This window comes from Lactuca serriola, chromosome 3 (assembly GCF_051521515.1).
Source record: "Lactuca serriola cultivar US96UC23 chromosome 3, Lser_US96UC23_V15, whole genome shotgun sequence".
Lineage (NCBI taxonomy): Eukaryota > Viridiplantae > Streptophyta > Magnoliopsida > Asterales > Asteraceae > Lactuca > Lactuca serriola.
The window spans coordinates 150,428,326-150,451,227 of record NC_136410.1 but is presented as its reverse complement, the minus strand read 5'-3'; the positions used below and the strand labels follow the sequence as shown (position 1 = coordinate 150,451,227).

The 22,902-nt window shown below is 37.8% G+C and overlaps 1 long non-coding RNA gene across 1 annotated transcript; it reads left to right on the top strand.

Moving 5' to 3' along the window:
• Positions 1-1,123: 1,123 nt before the first annotated feature.
• LOC145094697 (uncharacterized) lies at positions 1,124-2,370 on the top strand. Its single transcript, XR_013703497.1, has 3 exons — positions 1,124-1,539; positions 1,620-1,804; positions 1,958-2,370. It is a non-coding gene; the product is annotated as an uncharacterized LOC145094697 (long non-coding RNA).
• The last annotated feature ends 20,532 nt before the right edge of the window (positions 2,371-22,902 follow it).

Sequence of the window (22,902 nt, the reverse complement as noted above, 5' to 3'; positions counted from 1 at the left end):
AATATGTATGATAAATAATAGTAATATACCTTTCTTATCTGAGTATGTGGAATATCGTTGTAATTTATAGCAGAAATTGTTGCTTTATCACCCTCTTATCACCCTCTGAGGCTGCAACAGTTGGAACATCTTTCATACTAGAAGCTACACAAACAAGAGAGCCCAAATAAATTAAACTTAAATTTAAAGGTTAACAATATCCAGCTTCAGGTGAATTGCAGAATATAAAAACTTCACATAAATAAAATTAGAATTTAATGAAAATCAAGAAAATTTTGAAATAATCTGCAACATCATAAGCTTTTAAAGTCAACAATCTTACTTAAGAAAATTTTAAAATAATCTGAATAGGTTTTGACATAATTTCAGACTCATAACACAAGTGAACAAGTTTTGTTGTATGTAAAGGGTAAAATGATAGAAATAACACACAAAGACCTATCGTGGTTAGGACCGCTTTATCCTATAACCAATAGTTGAGAAATCGCAAGATTTTGAATCCATTAAAAGAGTACTTCTAAATTTTGAATCACAAGTTGAAGCTGAAATGATCAAATGAAGATGAGAAGAGCTTAAATGAATTAGAGATTGCTCAAGAAATTTGTGGTTCAAAAAGCTTTAGTATTATGTATTATGTCACTAGGTGTTGTATTTATACTTCTACAACAAGTCCAATATATGTGCATCTTTAATAAATTTCATAAAGTTGTTTCTTGAACAACTTTCATCTCTATTTGCTACATTAGGCTTGCCAAAATATTATTCGAAGTGGAATTAAAGAGATCTAATTCAATTCAATACAAAAATTAAACATGATTGATGCAAAACATGATCATGGCTCCTTTTAGATCCTTTCTCTGTGTTCCTATATCCTTTCTTTTTATTTCATCTTGCATCGATAAAACTCGATTATCAATGAAAACATATAATGTTTTGAAGCATTTGATTACTATTTCGATTGTCTTTTATTGTCATTTCTATTTTAGGCATGCCTTTGCTGTTTATCATACCTTAATGTTTAAAACTTTACCTAAAACTATGACATATTTATGCTTTTCAAATCAACAATCTTACTCAAGTGAGTTTTCTAATGTTTTTTTTTCTAAGCATTTGAGTTTCAATTCTAATAGTTTTGTCTCAGAAACTAGTCTAAGATAAAACAATGACATCTTTAAGCTTGTTTTACTTAATATTATTGTTTTTCAATTCCAATGGTTTTGTCTCGGAAACTATCTCCGGTGAGGCTTGTTGAGAAACATATAAGGTTGTAGGTGATCCTCAACTTCCTTTTTTGCATCGTGCTCTTATTGAAACAAGTGCAAAATTACAAAGATTTGAGCAAGTAAGCCTTTAAGCTTATTAAAAATAATGAATACCCATTTTTCAAAATATCATAATAGTAACATTGTACTTTTTTCAGGTTGTTGAGAAGAATAAAGAGACCCTAAATCAACTAAAAGAACTCAATGATGAACAAGAACGAGATGTGGATCATGTTTGCCAAAGAGATGAACTTTTAGCCAAGGAATTCTCACAGAAGTATAAAGAATTCCTTCATAACTCACAGTTGATATCGGTTAGATTATTTTTTAATTTACAGGATCATTTCGTTTTTATAGACACAGAGTGCATTCACCTCCCATGGAGGTTTACACAAGACGAAACCATAAACAGAGCAGCTATAATCGACAATCGGAGGAGAAAACCGAACTAAGTGCAAGAATATACATGAGGATAAAACCCAACTAAGAGCATCAGTTTTCTAGAAATGTTACCTTGTGTTCAACTTGAGAAGCTTCAGAAGGTGAGAAACCCTTGAATGTGTTCAATTTATCATTGATTTCATGGATACGAGGCGCTTCTTCCCTTTGTGTCGACTTTCTTCTTCTCTTTCTCTTATGTTACTTGGTTCTCTAGCCAACCAGGGAAGTTGAGTTTGCCTGAATCATTTTAACAGGAACACCAAGCTCAAGTGATTTCTCCAATACCTTAATCAGACCTATGACACGTAAAATTGAATAGTCTCCAATGATCTTAGGTGAGCCCAAGGTCTTCGGCAAGGCGAAGTCAGCCGGAAGAGATGCAACCTTTCATCGTTGGAGGAGACGTGTTCTGCAAGGCAAGGCGAAAGTTAACGATCGATTGTAGAGAGTGTATTGAGTGATGATCACTGAGTGTTTTGATTTTTGTTTGAAAAGCCCTAGTATATTTTAGTAGTACCTCGATTTTTGGCGCGCGTTTCATTAAAATTAAAAGGCGACGCTTATAGAGGACGCACGTTTAATATAAAGCGCCCTCCGTGTTTTTGATTTTTTTTCTTTGAGACACTAATTTAATGGCACGAAATAATTCATGACCCAAATACTTAAATTTTTTGAAGATATGACACCATTTTAAGGTCACTCTGTTTTGCGTAACATAAATCTCTGAGTGTCATGGTTTGCACGTCGTAAAAGGGTATTTTTGTAGTAGTGGTAGTTGGTGCACAAATCCTCCTTGGGTCTGCAAGTGGATTCAGAACCCTTCCAATGTTGCCATTCCACTATGACATAGGTAATATTGTGAAGAGACTCACCTCGTGAATATCACACTAACACAAGAAATCTTTGTCAGTGAAGACTAGTACTAGAATCATCTATTCATCAATATATAAGTACCAACTTAGTCTACAATCTAAAACCCTCAAGTTGACTAAAAAGTCAATGGTCAAAGTCATCCCTCACCAACTTTCCACGTTGTGGCAGCTACATGACAAAACAATCGTGATGAAACTAGTCTCCATGTCGTGGAAAGCATACTGTCATTCCTTGGAAACTAGGCTCTTGTAGCTTAATGAATTAAGTTCTTTACCCTTGAGCCTATGAACCATAATTCTCATATCTGAACCTACTCAAGTTCTAGATGGATAAAGTTTCCAAATTTATCCATTAAGAAATCCCAATAAGCCAAAATCTCAAATCCTATGCTCATAATGGTTGCATTCATTACATGGAAAACAAACTAGGTGATAGGATCCCCTTTCTAACCACCACCATGGTCCAGAAGATAAATAAGGCACACAAAGGTTCTGGAGTTCACTCAAACTCCAAGAAAAAGAAGATATGGACCAAAAAGCTCATAAATGACCTAAAACTAGACCAAGAGATCTAATAAGCAATGTGAATACTTTATACCTCCAAAAGAATAGAAATGAGAATAAGATGAAAGATCAAAGCTGGAAAGAAGCACCCAAGCATGAAAATGGAATCTTCTTTCTTTAGTCTTCATAAAATTGGCTTCACACACAGTAGATACACATATGGATGCTAGGGTTTAGACGTGACATAACCTCAGAGGATGGAGGTTTACAAACATGAAAAAACCTTTAAGTTAGTGCCATTAAATGGGGTACAAACCCAATGATCTAGGGTTTATGCAAATATAGCCGCCACATTGTGGAAAAAACCTTGCCACGTCATTGCATCCATTGTGAATGTTGTGACGTCCCGATTTTCAACCCAAATTTTTCATTTTCATTTATAGGTTCCTATTAACGACGTAAAACTATAATGACTTGGAATTACAGATAAATCTTAATTATAGGTTCCTATTAATCAATTAAACTATAATTATACACTACATGGAGGAAGAGTAAATGTAGCTCACTTACAGAGTATTACTGATGAGAACGGGGATTTAAGCTTGTAGAATACTGATTCATGATCTCCTACTCAAAGACTACTACTCAGATGAGTTTCCGTGGGTGTGTCAGAGCTTCAACACAATATATAAGTCGAAAAAAAATGGGCAAAAAGTGTAGAGAGAACCCCGATATAGAGGTTGTAGGGTGTGAGGGTTGGAGCACATGTGGAGCAGGCTTTATAGAGGCATGAAAAAGCTTGTGGACCACACATTCTAGGCCTGAACGCCTCACACTAGGGGTGACGTGGCTCCTCTGGTTTTTTTGACATGTGTCCTCTATTGGGTGGAGCTACGTGGCTTACTTCGCGTGCAATTTATGCGCGACGTGCCTGAGCGCGTGATGTTTTTCTGATTTTCAAAATTGCATAACTTCTTCGTACATGCTCCATTTTTGATGTTCTTTATATCCATGGAAAACTCTCGACGAGATCTATAACATTCTTTCTGTCGAAAATATTGAATTTATTATTTCACATAGGCTTAGACTATTAAAGCCCGTATAAGATGCATAACTTTCTTATCTCGAGTCCATTTTCTACTCTCCTTATATCATTGGGTTCCTATTAACGAGGTCTTCAATTCTCATTTAGGTTGTTTGAGTGACTGATCTCAAATTTGATTTTTGAGTTGTATACTACTATGTTGAATCTTAGAAAAATCATAATTTCCTCTAATGAACTAAGATTTAGACGTTTTCTATTTGCATGCTCTCGCTTTAATGACTACTGCGACTTTCGTTTTGATAACCTAGGCTAAAAAGTAATTTCTCAAAAATATACTTTTTACGATATGCAGAGTCACACCAGTTTAATCGTGAAACTTTGAAGAAGTACACTTCTTCATATAAAGTCAGATTTTAGCATTTTGTATATCTATGGAAATTGTATCGTCATTTCCTACACTTTTATGCTGATTACTTGGGATAAAGAGTAATATATATCTACTTCAAATTTTATAAATAGTGGTTTATATTCAATCCTACGAAACAATAAAAATAGGATGTTACAACTCTCCCCCACTACGAAGATTTCGTCCCCGAAATCCTGTTCCTAGCGCGACTAGACGCAAAGTTATCAAAATCTAACCGATGTTGTTGCCTTTACATGTCTCATAGAACTTCATTTTCTACCTTTGATGTACTCTTGAGCTCGTCTGGAAGTCTTCCAAAACCACAAACTTGTCGGTTGGGACTCTCTAAATTTATATTTTATGATGAATGTTCACCTTATGATGCGAAATGTTGATTTGTTCTGTTCACAAGCAACATTGTTGACTTGTTTTAATGTGAGTAACTACGGAAATATATCTATGAAATCCTAGTGTGAATTACATTCATGAATGTGCCTTTATAAAAGGCTTACGGTGTACTATTTTAACTTTTTGTCTTATACATTTCTCTATGACGTATCCTTAAAACGCTAACAATCCTAGATTAGAAGTAGCTTATTTGCCTAGTTTATGTGTCCTAGTAACTTGGAATTTTATCAAAACTACTAAAATAGGTTACTAAATCCTTACTATGGTTTGAATTAAATCACTAATTATTTTATATGTCTTGAGTACTTGATGCTTTTTATCACGATCTACACGACCTACTGCGATTCTTATCTACTGGTCCTTTATTGTGAGGATAAATCCTTCATTCTTCAAAGCACAGGCCTATCGGTTCTCTTGACTATCCAATCCAAATCCAGGAATTCGGTAATTTCCTAAATAATGTCTGATGCTTGGGAGGAAAGACCAAACCCTTCCTTGAGAAGCAAGAAGCTCATAACTTAGGGATAATCATAGCATGAGACTTCCTTCTTTCTTTACCCTAAACCTAAATGAAAACTTCTCTCTTCTTGGGTCATGTTCCTTCGGATGAAACTAACAATCTTCACTTAATTATGTTGCCACTCCTATACCTTGGTGTCGAATTCATGATTCGTACTGTTCCTCGTACTTTTTCGATAAGGTTAGGTTCTCCCCCACTTGGGTTCGTTCCATTATCTGCTACTACTTGTCACTAAGCAAAGCTTAAGATGACTTTTCTTATATAATTGGTTGTTCCTTTTTGACTTTGAAGAAACTCATGATTTTCATATCCAGTAACCTTCGATAGTCCTATCGTACTACTACTACATGTATTATTCACAAGTTACTTCTTAAAATAGGATAAGCATAAGTTGATTAAAATACACTAACACATACGTTTGACTATATTTAACACTATCAATCATGTATAAAGTAAACATCCCATATTTATTATAATATTCTCGTCTTACATTTATTACATTAGTTAAACTCATTCTGGAGCTTTCCATCAATCCCAAGAACAACCAACTACATACTCTGGTGATTCCCTTATTTCCTTCGCCATTAATTGGAATGCTCATCGTTTGGCCCTTAATGTTGCATGTGCTGGAGCTTGTATTGTGCCTGTTGGGTTCAAAAGAGGGCAGTTGGCCTTAATGTGGCCAATTAGATTACAATGGAAGCATATACGCACTCCGTGTACTCCTTACTTGCAGTCTCGGTTGTAGTGTCCCTCTTTGCCGCAATTGTAGCAAATTACAACATGAAAAATCCCATCATGTGATTTTCCACACTTATCACACATTGGAACTTTTTGTCCTACAAACCTTGAATTTGTGTGCTTGTATCTTTTGGCTGCAGATGGGACAAAGCTGGAGTTTGCATCTTTTCCTTCGCTTGAGTTTCCAACTTAATATCCCTCCTCCTAGCATGGTATTGCATCTCTTCCGAGGTCTTGTATCGATTGGTCGATAAAACTCTTTGATATCAGTCTTGATTAAGCTCAGGTACCGAGACATTTGCACCTATTCTGAGGACGAATATTTTAGAAAAAAATAGGGCCATATATGTGAGCATCTTAGTGATCTCAGTCACTGTCTCTATTGTTTGCTTAAGTGAGAAGTAATCTTGAGCTAGGCGCTCCCAATCTACAAGTAGAATATACTCTTCCCTAAACTTCTCCACAAACTGTTCCCATGTCACTGTGCTCTTCTCAGCAAGTGAATTATTTTGATGTTTCTAAGTTGCTACGCTCTCTTATAGACATGTCCTTTCACACACACAGTGTTGAAGGTTCTAACTAGACAAAATTACAAAAATGGTCCCTATGGTTTTCCAAGAGTCACAAAGTCAGTCCTTGCTACATTTTTTTGACGAATATGGTCCCTATGGTTTCCTAAACTTGCACGAATGACCCTTTTTGCTGACGCCGTTACTATTCATCCGTTAGTGTAAGGGTATTATGGTATTTTCAAGTAGCAACAACTGAGTTTCTGACTATGGGTAAACCATATGGATCATTTATGTAATTTTTTTATATCATTTATATTTATGAGTTTGTGGCTTTTCCACCCATTTACTTTTTAAAATATCACTTTAAACCCTTCAATTTGAACTTTGAAAAATGTTACTTTCAATTTGAACCCTTCATTCCTTAACCTAAAAAAACTATTTTTACATATTTATTTTTATATATTAGTCAGTATAATTCAAGTTGGACAACGTTTCGACTTTAATTTAGAACTTTTTTTGGTAATTTTTTAAATACATGGTTATTTTTATAAACATTTTGGTTTAAATTCTTGTTTGTCTACGTTTCAAAGTAATTTTTTTGTTTAACTTTATGTGCGTTTCATATGTATGATACGGGTCCAATTTACTAACTTTCGTTCGTTAATTTTAGAAAACGTATTATATTCGATTTTGTCTACGTTTCGACGTTTCTTTTTGTATATTTTTGTGCTTAATTATATATACATTCTTATATATCATTCGGGTCACATAATAATTTTTGTTCGTTACCTTAAAAAATGTATTATATTCGAGTTTGTCTACGTTTCAACATAATTTTTTTTCACGTTTTTTTTACGTATCAGTATAGATTCGAGTTCGTCAACATTTCAACGTAATTTTTTTTATGTGTCATCCTTATTTTTATGTACGTGTTTTTTTGTTCGTGTTTTTTTACGTCGAAACGTAATTTTAATCAATAGAATCGTCAAAATTCAACTTACAAAATTCGATGCTTATAATTACGCTTTTATCTTTTATATGTGAAAAAGCCATACGTAGGAACATATATAAAATAAGCATCAAAGCGTACAGAAAAGAAATTAAATCGAAACATAAAAGAAAAAAAAACCTCAAATTTATATCGACACGTGCATAAAAAAAAGTAAGTAAGATTTTTTTTAAGTTAATGAATGAAAGTTTAAATAATAAAAAACATATAATATGTGACCTGAGTCATACATTTGAAACGTACATAAAGTTAACCACAAAAATGAAAAAAAAAATGTCGAAACACAGACAAACTTGAAATTAAACTGACAGTTTAATAAAAAAAACCATGTAAGTTTTATAAAAAGTAAAGGGGTAGAAAAGTCACAAACTCATAAATATAAAATATAGAAAAAAAATTACATAAATGGTCCCTATGGTTTATCTATAGTTACAAACTCAGTTGCTGCTATTCCAAAAGACCAATACCCAGGCATTAATGGATAAAAAGTAACGGCGTCAGCAAAAAGTGTCATTTATGCAAGCTTTCGGAACTACAGGGACCATGTTCATAAAAAAATTAACAGGGACTGACTTTATAACTTTTGGTAAACCACAGGGACCATTTTTGTAATTTTGTCTTCTAACTAGTCTCTTTCCTAGACTTTACTAGGTTCTTGTATCTCTGCCGACTTTCTAGCTTACAAACATTTTCCCTATCAAATCGTATATTGAACTTATTGGACTATCCTCTTAGGATTGCTTTCCACTTCGCCTTAGTATTAGCTCATTAAGAGCTTCTACCAGTATTAGGTAATTCTCAGACGAATACAATTGCATGTCGCTAAAATCAAACAGTTTATTGTAAGAAAAATTCAACAATACAACGGTTGGACTCAGACAAGAGCTGCGCAATATTGCAAAATCAAGCAATCTAAAACTATTTAATTCTTGGAGCATGCAACCTAACATATATGTCAAATAACTATTTAATATTAATATAGGTTCTAATAAGCAATTAACAAGAAAATATTTAGGCTACAAGACATCTATTTATCAGATAATTTTAACTGGTAATTCCCGAAAAGATTCACGGCCTACATACTAGCATGCATTTCTAACAATTAATATATCAACAAACATAACAATATATATATATATATATATATATATATATATATATATATATATATATATATATATATATATTGGGAATTACTTTCCTTTCTGAGCTTTGGCTGAAGGCATGCATCACATTCTTTCCTTTATGTATTATTCTTTTTATGAAAATATTTTTTAATTACTCAAATCCTTACTTTGAGTCTGGAATCACAAGAGTGTTTATCTAGTTCGCTCAAATCAAAGATCTGATACTAACTTGTAATTTCCCGATTTTCAACTCGAAATTTTCATTTTAATTTATTCAAAATATTCATTTATATCAGAGCATTTATTACATTATGCGGAAACATGATTGTGAATGCACATATGTATAGTCTTGCTTTTCCCTTCTCACGAACCAATGAAGTGCCTGAAAAATATATATAACAAGTGGTTAAGCCCTAGGCTTAGTAAGTTCCCATAATATACCATATACAGCAATACCCATACATTCATACAAATAATATGCATATTTTAGACTTATAGCCTACACAAAATTTTGTTTTTAAAAAGGGGTCTATGTGTATAGACGACCTACACGTCATTTAATTAACATTTGTCAATGTGTACTTACGGCCTACGTGCCATTTTGTTAACAGGAGGGCTTATAGGATCTGTTCCTCCTTTTCGTTCTTCCATCATCCCTTAACCAATTTGCAATAACTTTTAAGCGTATCTACATTCACACACATAAATATTACATATTCGACTCTACAGGCACATAGAAAACTATACTATGGTCTTACAGTGCTAGTTCCTATATCCTAACATACACAGATATATACTGACATCAATCTACCGCTTATTAGATACTAGAGAAATTTGGAAATGTGGGTTAGACCTATCACTAATCCCAATGAGTACTGATATTTCTATAAAATAAGGATCAAACACGTTGGATAGTTAGAAGGCATGACCATTTCATCATATAGCCTTTCTGAAATCCAAAAACCAAGCCAAAGTCACCATTCTAGACACCTCTACCGTAAGTATGTTAATCATAATAACGACCTGGAATTGTTGATAAATCTTAATTATCGGTTCCTATTAACGACTTATGACTATAATTATAAATTACACGGAGGCAGAGTAAGTGTATCTCACTTATAGAGTATTATTGCTGAGTACTCGGATCTAAGCTGACAGAATGCTGACTCAGTATCTCCTACTCGAAGACTACTACTCAGGTGATGCCTTAGCATCCCATCCTCAAAAGTTGCGGATTACTTGTTTTACCGATTTCCTGAGAATACAAGTAGTTTAAAAAAAAAGTGACAACAATTAAGTTTGTGACTTCATAAGCTTTTGAATGTAGATTTTGAAAACCCTTATTATTACCAGTATGTATAGTATGTTCTGTTTGAAAACCCTGGCTACCACCAGTATGTATAATAGTTTTATTATTTGAAATAAAACCGAGTATTCTATCCCGCATTTGAAAACCCTTGCTTGTAACTGTAGTGTATACCCAAGAAAATCCAATAATTTCCTTATAAAATGTTATGTAGTCTTAAATCCCAAGACCATGTATATGAATGTTCGTACTTGAAATGAGGTATGCAGCTTTAAATAGATAAAACCCCTTTTCAAAATAGAAAATTCCCGTAAACCACATGTGTCGTTATCTCCCTGTGTGAGTCACTATAACCATACTATAACAGAGAAGCCTCTTGCGACGTTCTTCAGGCGTTGGAAATGAAATGACATTTGTCACCCCAAGCATGCCTGCCTAACTATAGCTAGCAGTTTATGTGTAGGACTGTCAATCCCAATATAGATCTATAAACAATTATCACGCTCTCCCCACAAGAGACTCTGGTCACAACTATTTCAGGAAATTTTAACCCATACTGTAAGAGTACAATGAAGACGTGTCTCACAATTTACGATAACGAGTTTACGTGTAGTATGTGTGTAAAAACCTTTTCAATGTTGGAATTGAAATCCCTTGTGGTTTTGTATGTTTGAAATGTGAAATCCCCAAACTATACCCTTTATAGTTTGTTTTGTCGTAAATGAAAAACCCATTTGTATTGAGAGTAAAACCCTTTTTATGTAATATGCTTGGATCGGAAAATCCATGAACTATACCAATTTTAGTTTATCAAATAGCAATTGAAACCCCTTTCAGTGTAAGTAGTAATTTAGCAAACACAACTATTCTTACTATGTTCATCTTGTATGTTTGTAATGACAAAGGACTCTTAAAAATTAGTGAGAAGTTTTATGTTATTTAAATGTACCACAACTTAAAACATATGCAAAATATGAATTCATCAAAGATATACACTTTGCTCAACATTTTACAAAGTGTTATGAAAGTTGAAAGCTGTTAACTAGTTTTTATCTTTTCTACACTGTTTTAGAAAAATCACAGAAAAATAATACAAGGTTGAAAACTTAATCCGTAAACTCTAAGAGTTTATAAAATATGTCTAGTTTATTCATAATTTTTATTATGATTTTTAGATGTCTATAACTTGTGTGAAAATGTCCATATTCACAGACTGATCCGAATTCATAGCTACAGTGATAGACAGTTTTGTAAAAATCACCATAAATTATAGAAATATTGTATGAACATGCTCAAGTAGTCATTTTAAAGTTATAAACCTGAACTATTTTAATATTAAACATTTTTGAAAGATATGAAGTTTAAGATGGTCAAAACAGTCCGTGAATGGAACTAAACTCTCTTGTTAAACGCTGATGTTGGAGTTTAGTTAAGTTTTTGGTGTTTTAACTTGTATTCTCCCCCTATAAATTGAAGAAAACATGAAAATGTGGGGTTATGAACTCACCTTGAATGATCTCCTAGGATGGATGATGAAGAGAAGAGGTTTCCAAGTCAAGAACACTTGGGAGATGCTTGAATATTCGAAGATTCTATGAACAAATATGATCATATTTGTGTAAGGAATCCATGATTTGAGTGAAAGGGTGTAATATAATCAAGTAAAGGATGAATTTACTTACCAAAAGAGTATGTAAAGCTCAAAAGTCCTTGGAGAATCACGAATTCTTTGAGAGAAAATGAGAGAGAAAAGTGTATTTGCTTTTGGTGAAGTGTTTGTGATCTAGGGAATGTGAGTAGTATATGTTCTTTGAGCATATAGGTTTAAGAAAACTTGTGGGGGGAAGAATAAGGGTAGAATGAGTGGATGAGGCTGATGTGAATAGTGACTGAGGGTGGTCATACATTTTTGCGTATCATAATTTTATATGTTTAAAAAAAATATTATTTATAGATTTATTATTTTCAAATTAAATTTTCATTTAATGTCTCTTAATAAATAAAATATCATATACAAAAATACAATCCATTGCACAAAATATAATGTCATACAAATAATTGTTCCATGGAAAGATAAAACAAATCAATAAAAGTTGTAACGGAAATTTACAAACTAATTAGATACAAGAAATATGAAAAACTTGAAATATCTAAGATTAATAATTCTAACAGAGGCTTCACGTGAGATACATACAGTTGGACCAGTAAGCAAGGATGTTCCCGAATCCACAATAGCAGCAGAAGAACACGTACATGATATCTTTTGCAAGAAGGTGCCGGTCCAAAACTATTGTTGAAGGTTGCCATGATAGCTGTTAAGATTTAAGCATAACAAGAAACCAATCAGTGACTATAATAAGCTAGAAAACAAGCAACTAATAAACAAAATAAGCAACTAATTAAGTCAAACTACGACTATGTATTGTTCATACAAGAAAAAGAAGGAAAAAAATGTTGATTTATTGTTGTTCATACAACACTCTCCAGACAACACTTAATTGAAGAAAAGAATAAGGCTAAACTTACAAAGAAAAAGAATTCCGGAAGAAGACAAGTTTGAAAGCATACAGAATAACGTTTAGCCAAGCAAGTGTAATCTACCTGTAAAGTTGAAAACGCAAAATTCTGAGTAAATGACCTAAATACCCTCAGAATCATAAATCATAATAACAAGTAACAGACCTTGTAGGAGGCAATGCAAAGGTCTGGCCAGATGGGTTTACCTGGCAAAAATGTTGGAGCACCAGGGAAATTCTGATCACATGGATCCCAATGACCACCTACTTATCATTCAACCAAGCTAAGAGAAAGCTATCAACCCCTACCATATATATATATATATATATATATATATATATATATATATATATATATATATATATATATATATATATATATAATTAATTGAAAAACTTGTAGTGTTTCTGTTTCATCATGTATTAAAATAGCATGAACAGTTGTACCTCTCCATCAGGTGAGAAGCTCAAAACAGAAATTGTTGTATTCCCATGCATATAATATTAACCAACAACTATAACACATGCATATAGTATTACAAATTACAACATTACCCGTTTCAAAAGCAAATGTGCTTCACTTGACAAGAATCCTGGAAGCTTTATCTTGTCCTTCACTATTTTCTCCTGAATCTTCTGTCTGTTTCCACCTCTAAACGAAGGCTGCAAAGATACAATGTTGAACAAAATTACATTATTACCCTCATGCTAAAAGTAATGGGAATTTAATAGTGATTTATTAAAAGTAATTAAGGGTGACAGCACACCAACCTTTCCAGAAAGCATTTCATACATTAAAATTCCAACACTCCACCAATCAGCGGCCTTATCATGGCCCCTCCCTTGTACAATTTCAGGTGTCATATATTCTAATGTCCCACACATGGAATTTAACCTTGTGCTTTCATCAAATTGCTTTGCTACCCCAAAGTCAGTCAACATAACCTGAATAATAATAATTCAGTAAAGTTAAACCAAAACATTTTACCACAATAATAAACATCATCTTTTTAGTGACAACTGCCAACCTGGATGGTTAATACAAGTGCATGGTCCACAGGCATTGCTTCATGGTCAATGTTGTTTAATGTCTCACCCGATGCCTCCCATGTTGAGGAGTTTTCTTTCACTTGACAACTAGGAACAGCAGGGGGAAGAACACGAATAATCTTCAACATAATACAATCCTTGTTTGTATCATGCTAAACAGTAACTTGTAGAAGACAATGTAAAAGAAGAAATTGCAGAAAAAACATTGATTTGATAGAGTGTAATTAGATTAAAGATTATGAGAAGATAATAAAGTAAACCTTGAGTTGCTGGATTTGGGATCTTAGTTGACTTCTTTCAATGCTGGTCAACGAACATGAAAGCACCGGTTTTTTTAACTCCACATGCTCTCCCCAATTCTTCTTTTGAAGGAACAAAAATATTAGAAACATACCTTATATTTAGTAAGGAATGGAATATGGGAAATCATTTCAAAATCTTCAGTGTCTGCAGCCATCACTACAAATTCAGAAAACCCCTATTCAGGTCCCTTGTAATTGTTTAAAAAAAAAAGAAAAAGATAGAAGTTAGAACCAACATTAAGAACAAAATATCAAAAATAAATATTAAAACAAGTCAGAATAATATTCACAAAGTTGATTAACTTTGGTTAAGAAAAAGAACAAGAAACATAGCCAATTTAGTTAGGCATTGATGTGGTGAAGAAAACCAAAGGAAATAATGGAATTTTTTTTTCAAAAGAAGCTACAGGGGGGAAAAACAGTTTTTGAGTCAGGGGCATCATGGGAATTTCTCGAAAAATGAAGGTCCAGGGGTTTTTGCTGGAAACCGCAAGCAGGGGCAAAAAGGGAATTAACCGAAAATTGGAAATTCTGGGGCTTCTGCTGGAATTCACTATCAGGGGTATAATGGGAATAATCAGGAAAATTTGGAATTTAGTTTTGATAGAGGTGGGAAGACAAGAGGTAAAAATGGGCAGGGGTATTATGGGAATATTCAGCCAATGAAAGGAAAGTCTAATGATTCAAAGATTGAACAGGGGCAAAGTTGGAAAAGTAACAAGGTTATGGGAAAGAACAAGGATGGGGGTGATGTTTCGGAAGTTAAAAGGTTTGTGGGGAATAATTCTATGAGTCGGCCTGACCAGGAAGCTAAAAAATCAGAAGCAGGGGTGATCTGGAACATCGAATTAGAAGGATTGGGACAAAATTCTTACCATACTAGTTACCAATTCGAATATAAAACTGATCTGGAACATCGAATTGGAAGGATTGGGACAAAATTAGCGATCAATACGAACTGAAAAACAAATTTAGCGAATCACTTTGTTCTTCCGTTTATGTCGAGGCGATGCTTAGGGTAACAACAAATTTAGCTCCTGTTTCATGATCACGTATATTTTCAAATGTCCGAAAAGGGTAACAACACGTATTACAGACTGATCTACAAAGAAATTTATCCGAAACTAAACTCACAAATTACACTGAGAAGAGTTGTACCTGAACGAAATTGGACATCAAAGTGGTAGCTGCAACGACGATGAGCAATGGTCTGCGAGGATCTGTAAGGTGGAAAGGAGAAGAAAGCGTAGCGGCGAGCACTGGAGGAGATGAGGTTAGACACAAACGGTGGAAGAAGGCGGTGACGGGGACGGAAGTGGTTGTAGAACAGAGTAGGGAAGAAGATAGAGGATCGATAAGCGGAGGAATTGAAGCCATCTTCGGTGGTGTTTGTCGGTGTGTTGTTAGATAACAAGTGCCGATCGATCCCCAATGGAGATTTCACGGAGGCGGCAGGAAAAAACGAAACCCTAATACACGCCTGGATCGCACAGTCGATAAAATCACTCAACATCTGCACAATAAATGAAAATCGTTAGAATTCGAAAACATGTGCACAATAAATGAAAATCGTTAGAATTCGTTGGCTGTAAATCACCCAAAAAAACTGTAAAATAACATGCAGTTTAAGAAGCAATTAGCGTTAATTTTGAATTGGGGAAACAAACCTTAGTTCTTTTTTCTTTGCCATGGAAAAGCACACAAACAGAGGATAAAAAAGAAGCGGGTTTTCAAAAATTTGGGGATTTCATTTTCCCCAGTATCTACTAAAACCCTGGCTTAGCACGTGCTAGAGAGAAGGGAGGTGGCGATGGCTTAGGGTTTATAGAGAGACGGGAGGTAGAGAATGAAGGGAGATCTAGAGGAGAGAGTATCAGAGAGAGGAGAGTGGATTGCAAGGATGAAAGATAGATAGAAGATAGAAAAAAAGGCGGGTTTTCAAAATTTTGGGGATTTCGTTTCCCCCTTGTCTATTAAAAGCGCTTTTCATTAAAACTATAAAGCGACAGGTAAAGACGACGCGCGTTTAAGATAAAGTGCCCTCCGTGTTTTTAATTTTTTTTCTTGAGACACTAAATTAAGGGCACGCAGTAATGCGTGACGGAAATCCTAAATTCTTTTGAAGAGATGACACTATTTTAAGGGCACGTCCTTTTGCGTATCATTAATCAGCGAGTGTCGTAAAAAGCGCGTCATTAAAGGTCTATTTTCTAGTAGTGAAATTTCCTTCAAAATGTGATTAAATTACGAATATTTATGGTCTTATATGCCAAAATATGAGTTTGGGTGAAAATCGCACGTTAAAATCATGAGAAACGAGCTTAAAATGCGAAACTACTCGAAAACCGGGATCAAGAGGCGAACCAGTGAGGTTCGGTCCCTTAGAACCGAGAGGGAGGGTTTGGTTCGAGCAACATCCAAGGTGAGAAGGGATGGGAAGCGAAGGCGAGTTTGCAGGGGAAATGGACCGAGATGCGAAATTTCTCGATTGGGAAACGAAGGCTTGATCCGAACCAAAGTGGGAGTTCAGTACTTTAAGTAGGTTTCGGTCTTGGCAGGTTCGATCCTTAGGGTTTGGTTCGGTAGGGAGGTTTCGGTCTTTAGAGGCTTCATTCCGAAAGGGGTTCTTCGGCTTTGGTTCTTAGGGTTTCGCTTCTTAGGGTGTTGTGACAACCCAAAGTTTATTCCGTTACATTAGCCTGTTACCGTTAACGGAATATTCCATTTTATAAAAGTTCCGTTAATTTGAGGTCGTAAAATCAATCAATGTTTTATTTATTTATATCTTATGTCGTTATTCGTCGTAATAAGATAAGTAAAAGCATGTAAATTACATTTCCATATTAAGTTGGGAAAAAGTTAAATTTTATTGCGACCACTAAATCGGGTGCGACCAAAAGCCCCGTTTAGCGACAATATCGGGTAGATTCCTACTGAGCCCCAACTCGAGCCCCTATATAAGGGGGAGTGGACTTCATTCCACTCTTTTCCCACTCCCATATCACCCTCTCTCTATACTCTCTCGCATAAATCACGTTTTCGACTCAAATCCGCAACCAAACGCCTCCAAATCGTAAGTCTCCTTACCCTAGCTTATTCTAAATATCTTGGATTGTTGTTTAACCCCAAAAATCGACCTTATAAGCTGTTGAAATGGAGTTTACGGCCTAAGAGCCTCCTTAGGCCGTAAACCCCTTAAATGAGGCCAAAATGACCCAAACTTGTCCCTTTGAGCCTAGGAACCAATTAAGGATTTAGCCTAGGAGTGTTTGAAGCATAAAACAATAAGTTTTAGGGCATAAAAGAGAGTTTACAGCCCAAGCACATGCTTAGTCTGTAAACACCTCTAATCCTTGCTAAAATACCCCAAAACACTCCCAAATTACCCTTAGGCTTAAGACATAAAATATGGACTTAATATTTCGGGTTTGGAACAATTAAACACTAAGAAATGAGGGGTAAAAAGGGGTTTACGGCCCAAGCAAGTGCTTAGGCCGTAAACACCCCCAAACCTCACCAAATGAGAGTTTAAACCCCCTAATTGGCCATATACCTTCACTAGAAAATGCTAGGGTTGAATCAAGGGCTTAAAATCATAGTTTAAGGGGGGTATATGAGAGTTCACGGCCAAGCCAAGAGCTTATGGCCGTAAACTCCCAAGGAGTGGTCATTTGGACCATAAACTCCAAAGGAGTGCACTCTTGGAACCCCAAACACCCTATAGCCTTGAATAATTACTATGATTGAAATAAGGGCCTTAAACTTCCATGAAACCAAGAGGGTAGGAGTTCACGGCCGTGGACTCCCATAGGGGTGGTTCATGGGCTGTAAACTCCCATATGGTTCCTTTAGAAGCCCTTAACCCACTCATACAATTTAGTTTTTGACCTAGCAAAATTCCATGAAGAAGTTGAAGCCTTAAAACACCTTAGAAACCCCTCACCATGAGTTTACGGCCGTAAACTCATGGGGAGTTGTCCCAGGGATGTAAACACCATATGGAGAGTTTACTCTTGGAGAGTAAACTCCATTCCTAAGCCATTCAAGCCTTTAGATGTTACCCGGGACACCCTAAACACTTAACCAAAGTGTTTTCCGCTCCTTAGAGTGCGTATACTTGTTTAATTAGTATTAAATGTACTAATTGTATGTGAACATATGTTATGATATGTTAAATAGGTCACTAAGTGTGTCCAAGTCTTTACTTGACACCGAGCACCCAACTGGCACCCCCGTCGGATCCACATACACCAGGTGAGTTCATACCCTTGAATGAACCTTTTAAATGTTTTTATACGTTTTATAGGAAGGGGGATGTAACAGCCCGGATTTCCAGGTATTTTATTGTTTTGATTTTTTTTGTTTTGAGAGGGGACTCGGCAAGTTGGAGCTCAGACTCGCCGAGTAGGGTCGCGATTCTGGACGCGGGATTCGTCTGGACTCGGCGAGTCCAGGATATGGACTCGGCGAGTCCATGCTGTTTAATGAAACCCTAATTTCTCGGGTTTGGGACCTATTTAAAGGGCCTTATGGCCGTCATTTGCACCCAACAGTCCATAGAGAGAAACCCTAGAGTGCTTTAGCGATTTGAGAGAGAAAGGAAGCATTTCTTGACATTTGTGTATTGTTTAGCAAAGAGGAGGGAGGTTCTAGCCAAGAGGAGGCAAAGGAGACTGCTATTCGGTGGATTTGAAGCTTAGCCCTTCAATCTAAAGGTATGATTTCGGCTCATCTCCTGTCTTGTGAAGTATAATTGATTTTAGGGTTTCTTGTGACCTTGTTGAGTTGATTGGATGGCCAAATAGTCCTTTGCTAGTGACGAGACTTCGGATCTGGATCCATAGAGGTCCAGAGAGCCTCATTCATCAAGCTTTATAGAGAACAATGGAGGTTATGACCTTGAGTGGTGAGATTTGTTGATAATTCTTCATATATGGTCATATAGAGGTTGTTTATGCACCAAGTCTGGGGCTTTACGTGGTGAATCAGTCTAGGAGGGCCAGATCTATGAATTGTTAGAGTAGATCTGACCTTAGAAGCAAGTTTGAGTGATTGCATGGCATGGACTCGCCGAGTCCAATGAGCAGACTCGGCGAGTAGCTTGAAGATTGCCTTGGACCGGCCAGTGAGTGGTCCAGTCGAGTCAGGGGTTGACTCAGTGAGTCAGGGCGAGTTAAAGAGGGTTGTCAAGTGGACTGAGTCGAGCTGGGACTCGCCGAGTCGTTCTTGAGACTCGGCGAGTTGAGTCGGGGTGGCCCCGCGTTTTCTGCCAGGTGAAACTCGTCGAGTCAGGGGGGAGTACTCAACGTGTAGAAAGGGAATCCTAGAGAGTTGGTGAGAACGTCTAGACTCGCCGAGTTGCCGTGTGCACTCGCCGAGTCCGGTCAAAGTTGACCGTTGACCGTTGACCTGTGTTGACTTCTTAGGGATAGTCAACCTTAGAGATAAAAAGTATTAATTAGAGTCATGTGATGTTATAGGAGGATTATAGCTCGGAGGATCGAGCACGAGGGGTTTCCAGGGTTCATGAGATACGGAGACACGCGAGATGAGTCTTCTCACTATACTTTACCTTGAGTAGGTAATCAGAGCTATGTGTTAGTGTATGTATGTTATGCGTATGCCATGTGTTGTACTGCATTATTTCTATGTGATTTATGCTGTGCATGATTACAGAGTTGGAACCGGAAGGTTCCTAGAGTTAGAACCTGAGGGTTCACAGAGTTGGGTGCACGGACCCATAGAGTTATAGCCTCGAGTGGCTAATATGTGTTTTATGTGGTATTTTGGGGAACTCACTAAGCTTCGTGCTTACAGTGTTGGTGTTGTTGTTTCAGGTACTAGCGATGACCGTGGGAAGGCGCCGGCTTGATCTGTACACACGCAGGGGACTTTGATATATATTTATGTGATCTTGGGATTTGTATGATACAGATTGGAATTTGAAACTTAATGTTTTTATGAAATTAAATGAGAAATGTTTTTTTTATATTGCGAAAAATTATTTCGAAATTCACGGTGTGTCAAGTTGGTATCAGAGCCTTGGTTTGAGGGATTCGAGTACACCTTCGGGCGTATTTGAACTCAAACTGAGGATTTGAAATGTATCTTCAAAAGGAGTAAAAGATTTTGAAAAACGCAGAGCAAGAGACGTGTGTACGATCAGTCAGCGCCCGGACGGTGATTTCCCAAAATACCTTTATATATTATGTGATATTGATATTGACATGATGTATCTGCATGCTAGAGTGGGCTAGGTACTGCTATTAGGACTAGAGTGGCCTGATTTGTGATACCTTAGCCTAGGGAGAGGTGAGCTGCTATGAGATGCTTGAGAGTGAGTAGGTAGCAGCGAGGGGCTTATGAGAGATCTATTAGAGAGTGGTCTATGCATGATAGAGTACTTGAGACCTGGAATCCAAAGAGGAGGACTTGGAGTGTATTCTGGTGCGGTGCGGACAGTAGTATTGGGCCCGTACTACTGGAAGCACCGGAGCGGTGTGCAGCCCAAGTCAGAATCTTTGGAATGCCAAGAATCAAGGAGGAAAGAGTTGACGAGTGTGAGCATACTCGTGTGGATTCTAATTTATCGTATGTTGTATTTCAAAGGTAGATCATGGTGAGGACACGTTTGATGCCCGAGAGCAGTGGTACCAGTGAGGAGGAGATCCGCCAGATCATTCAGGAGGAGGTGGCTGCGGCCATCAGGGCAGAGATACTGGAGATGTTTGGGTCTATAAAGACCACATTGATTGAGACGTTTGATGAGCGTTATGCCGCTCTTTCCGAGGCTGCTGCTGCAGCGGCTACCGCAGTGATTGCTGCTGCGAGGCCGTAGGGTGGGGATGCGTTGTTGTTCCGTGAGTTCAGCAACACAAAACCTCCAGAGTTTGATGGTACTCAGGATCCGGTGGCAGCTATGAGGTGGATATCTGATATTGAGGGGTGTTTCTTCACTTGCTCGTCTCCTGAGCATTTGAAGGTCCGGTTTGCACTGAACCAGCTTCGCTTGGGAGCGAAGGACTGGTGGAAGTTTGTAACGGCGCATTATACGCCTACTGAGCTTTCTGCGGTGACCTGGGAGAGGTTCACCACCATGTTTCGGGATGAGTATGTTCCCCAGGTGGAGAGGGAGCGTTTAGCACAGGAGTTTCTGACCCTCAAGCAGGGTACTGAGTCTGTTACAGCGATCACGAGGATGTTCCACGAGAGGGCGATGTTCTGCCCTGAGCACGTGTCCACTGAGCAGGCACGTATGAGCCGCTACTTGAGCATCTTGAGGCGGGATATTCGGGAGTTCGCTGCAAACTCCTCGTACCGGACATTTGCCGAGCTTCAGGCAAATGTCCGGAAGAGGGAGATTGAGCTTGAGACTCAGGCCAGGGAGGAGGCGGAGTCTCAGGGGAGGGATCGACGACCGGCACAGTCGCAGCCGGCCACCAAGCTGGCCAAGCCTGCTGATCCCAGACCAGGGAGCCAGAAGAGCCGCACTTGCGGAAAGTGCGGCAAGGGTCATGACGGAGTTTGCCGAGCGGGGTCTTGCTACAAATGTGGCAAGGAGGGGCATATGGCCAAGGACTGCCCCAAGGGGTTTGCAGTGTGTTTTCACTGCAACCAGACCGGACACCGGAAGGCCGAGTGTCCGAAGTTGCACGGAGCATCTTAGGGGTCTGCTCCTGCCGCCATCAGAGCTACAGAGAGTCGGCCTGTGAAGGCCGAGACGCCGAGAGCTCGAGGGAGAGCCTTCTAGCTGACTGCGGAGGAGGTCCGCGCTGCGCCCGATGTTGTGGCTGGTATGTTTCCTTTCGTGTATTTATTTTGATATTGAGATGTTATGCTTATATTATGTTATGCGTAGGTACCTTTCTTGTGAATTCCGTACCTGCTTTAGTGTTATTTGACTCGGGTGCGATTCGGTCTTTTGTATCTTTGGCCTTTAGTCAGCATATCGGTGTTAGTCCTGAGGCATTGAGTCGGCCTCTGAGAGTTTCTATAGCTAATGATAGAGTGATTAGTGCCACGGAGGTTTTCTAGGGATGTGTGTTAGAGATTTTCGGGGTTGAGTTTCCGATTGATCTGATTCCTATTGCGATGGGTGATGTTTGTGTCATTGTGGGCATGGACTGGTTGAGCCGATTCGGCGCGGTTATCGACTGTGAGCGTCAGCTGGTGACTATACGAGACCCTAGTGGGGGAGTTCTTTCGGTGTACGGCGAGGGTACCCGTTCGGGATCAGCCTTTTGTTCGGCCGCTAGGGCGAGGCAGTGTCTACAGCAGGGCTGTAAGGGTTTTGTGGCGTATGTGTTGGATACGCGGGCGACTTCCGAGAGACCGAGTTCAGTTGAGGAGGTACCGGTGGTGCGTGAGTTTCCAGATGTCTTTCCCGAGGAGCTGCCGGGAGTACCTCCTGTGAGGCAAGTGGAGTTTAGTATTGATTTGGTTCTCGGGGCCGCGCCTATAGCTAAGGTGCCTTATCGTCTTGCACCTCCAGAGATGCAAGAGTTATCCTCGCAGCTTTAGGAGTTGCTGGGGAAGGGATTCATTCGGCCGAGCAGCTCGCCGTGGGGAGCACCTATTCTGTTCGTCAAGAAGAAGGATCGTTCACACCGGATGTGTATTGATTACCGGGAGTTGAACAAGCTGACGGTCAAGAACTGTTACCCGTTGCCGAGGATCGATGATTTATTTGATCAGTTGCAGGGAGCATCTTGGTTTTCCAAGATCGATTTGAGGTCGGGATATCATCAGGTGAGGGTGCGGGATGAGGATATCCAGAAGACAGCATTCAGGACGTGATATGGGTATTATGAGTTTGTGGTGATGCCTTTTCGGCTCACCAATGCCCCGGCGGTGTTCATGGATCTCATGAACAGGGTATGCA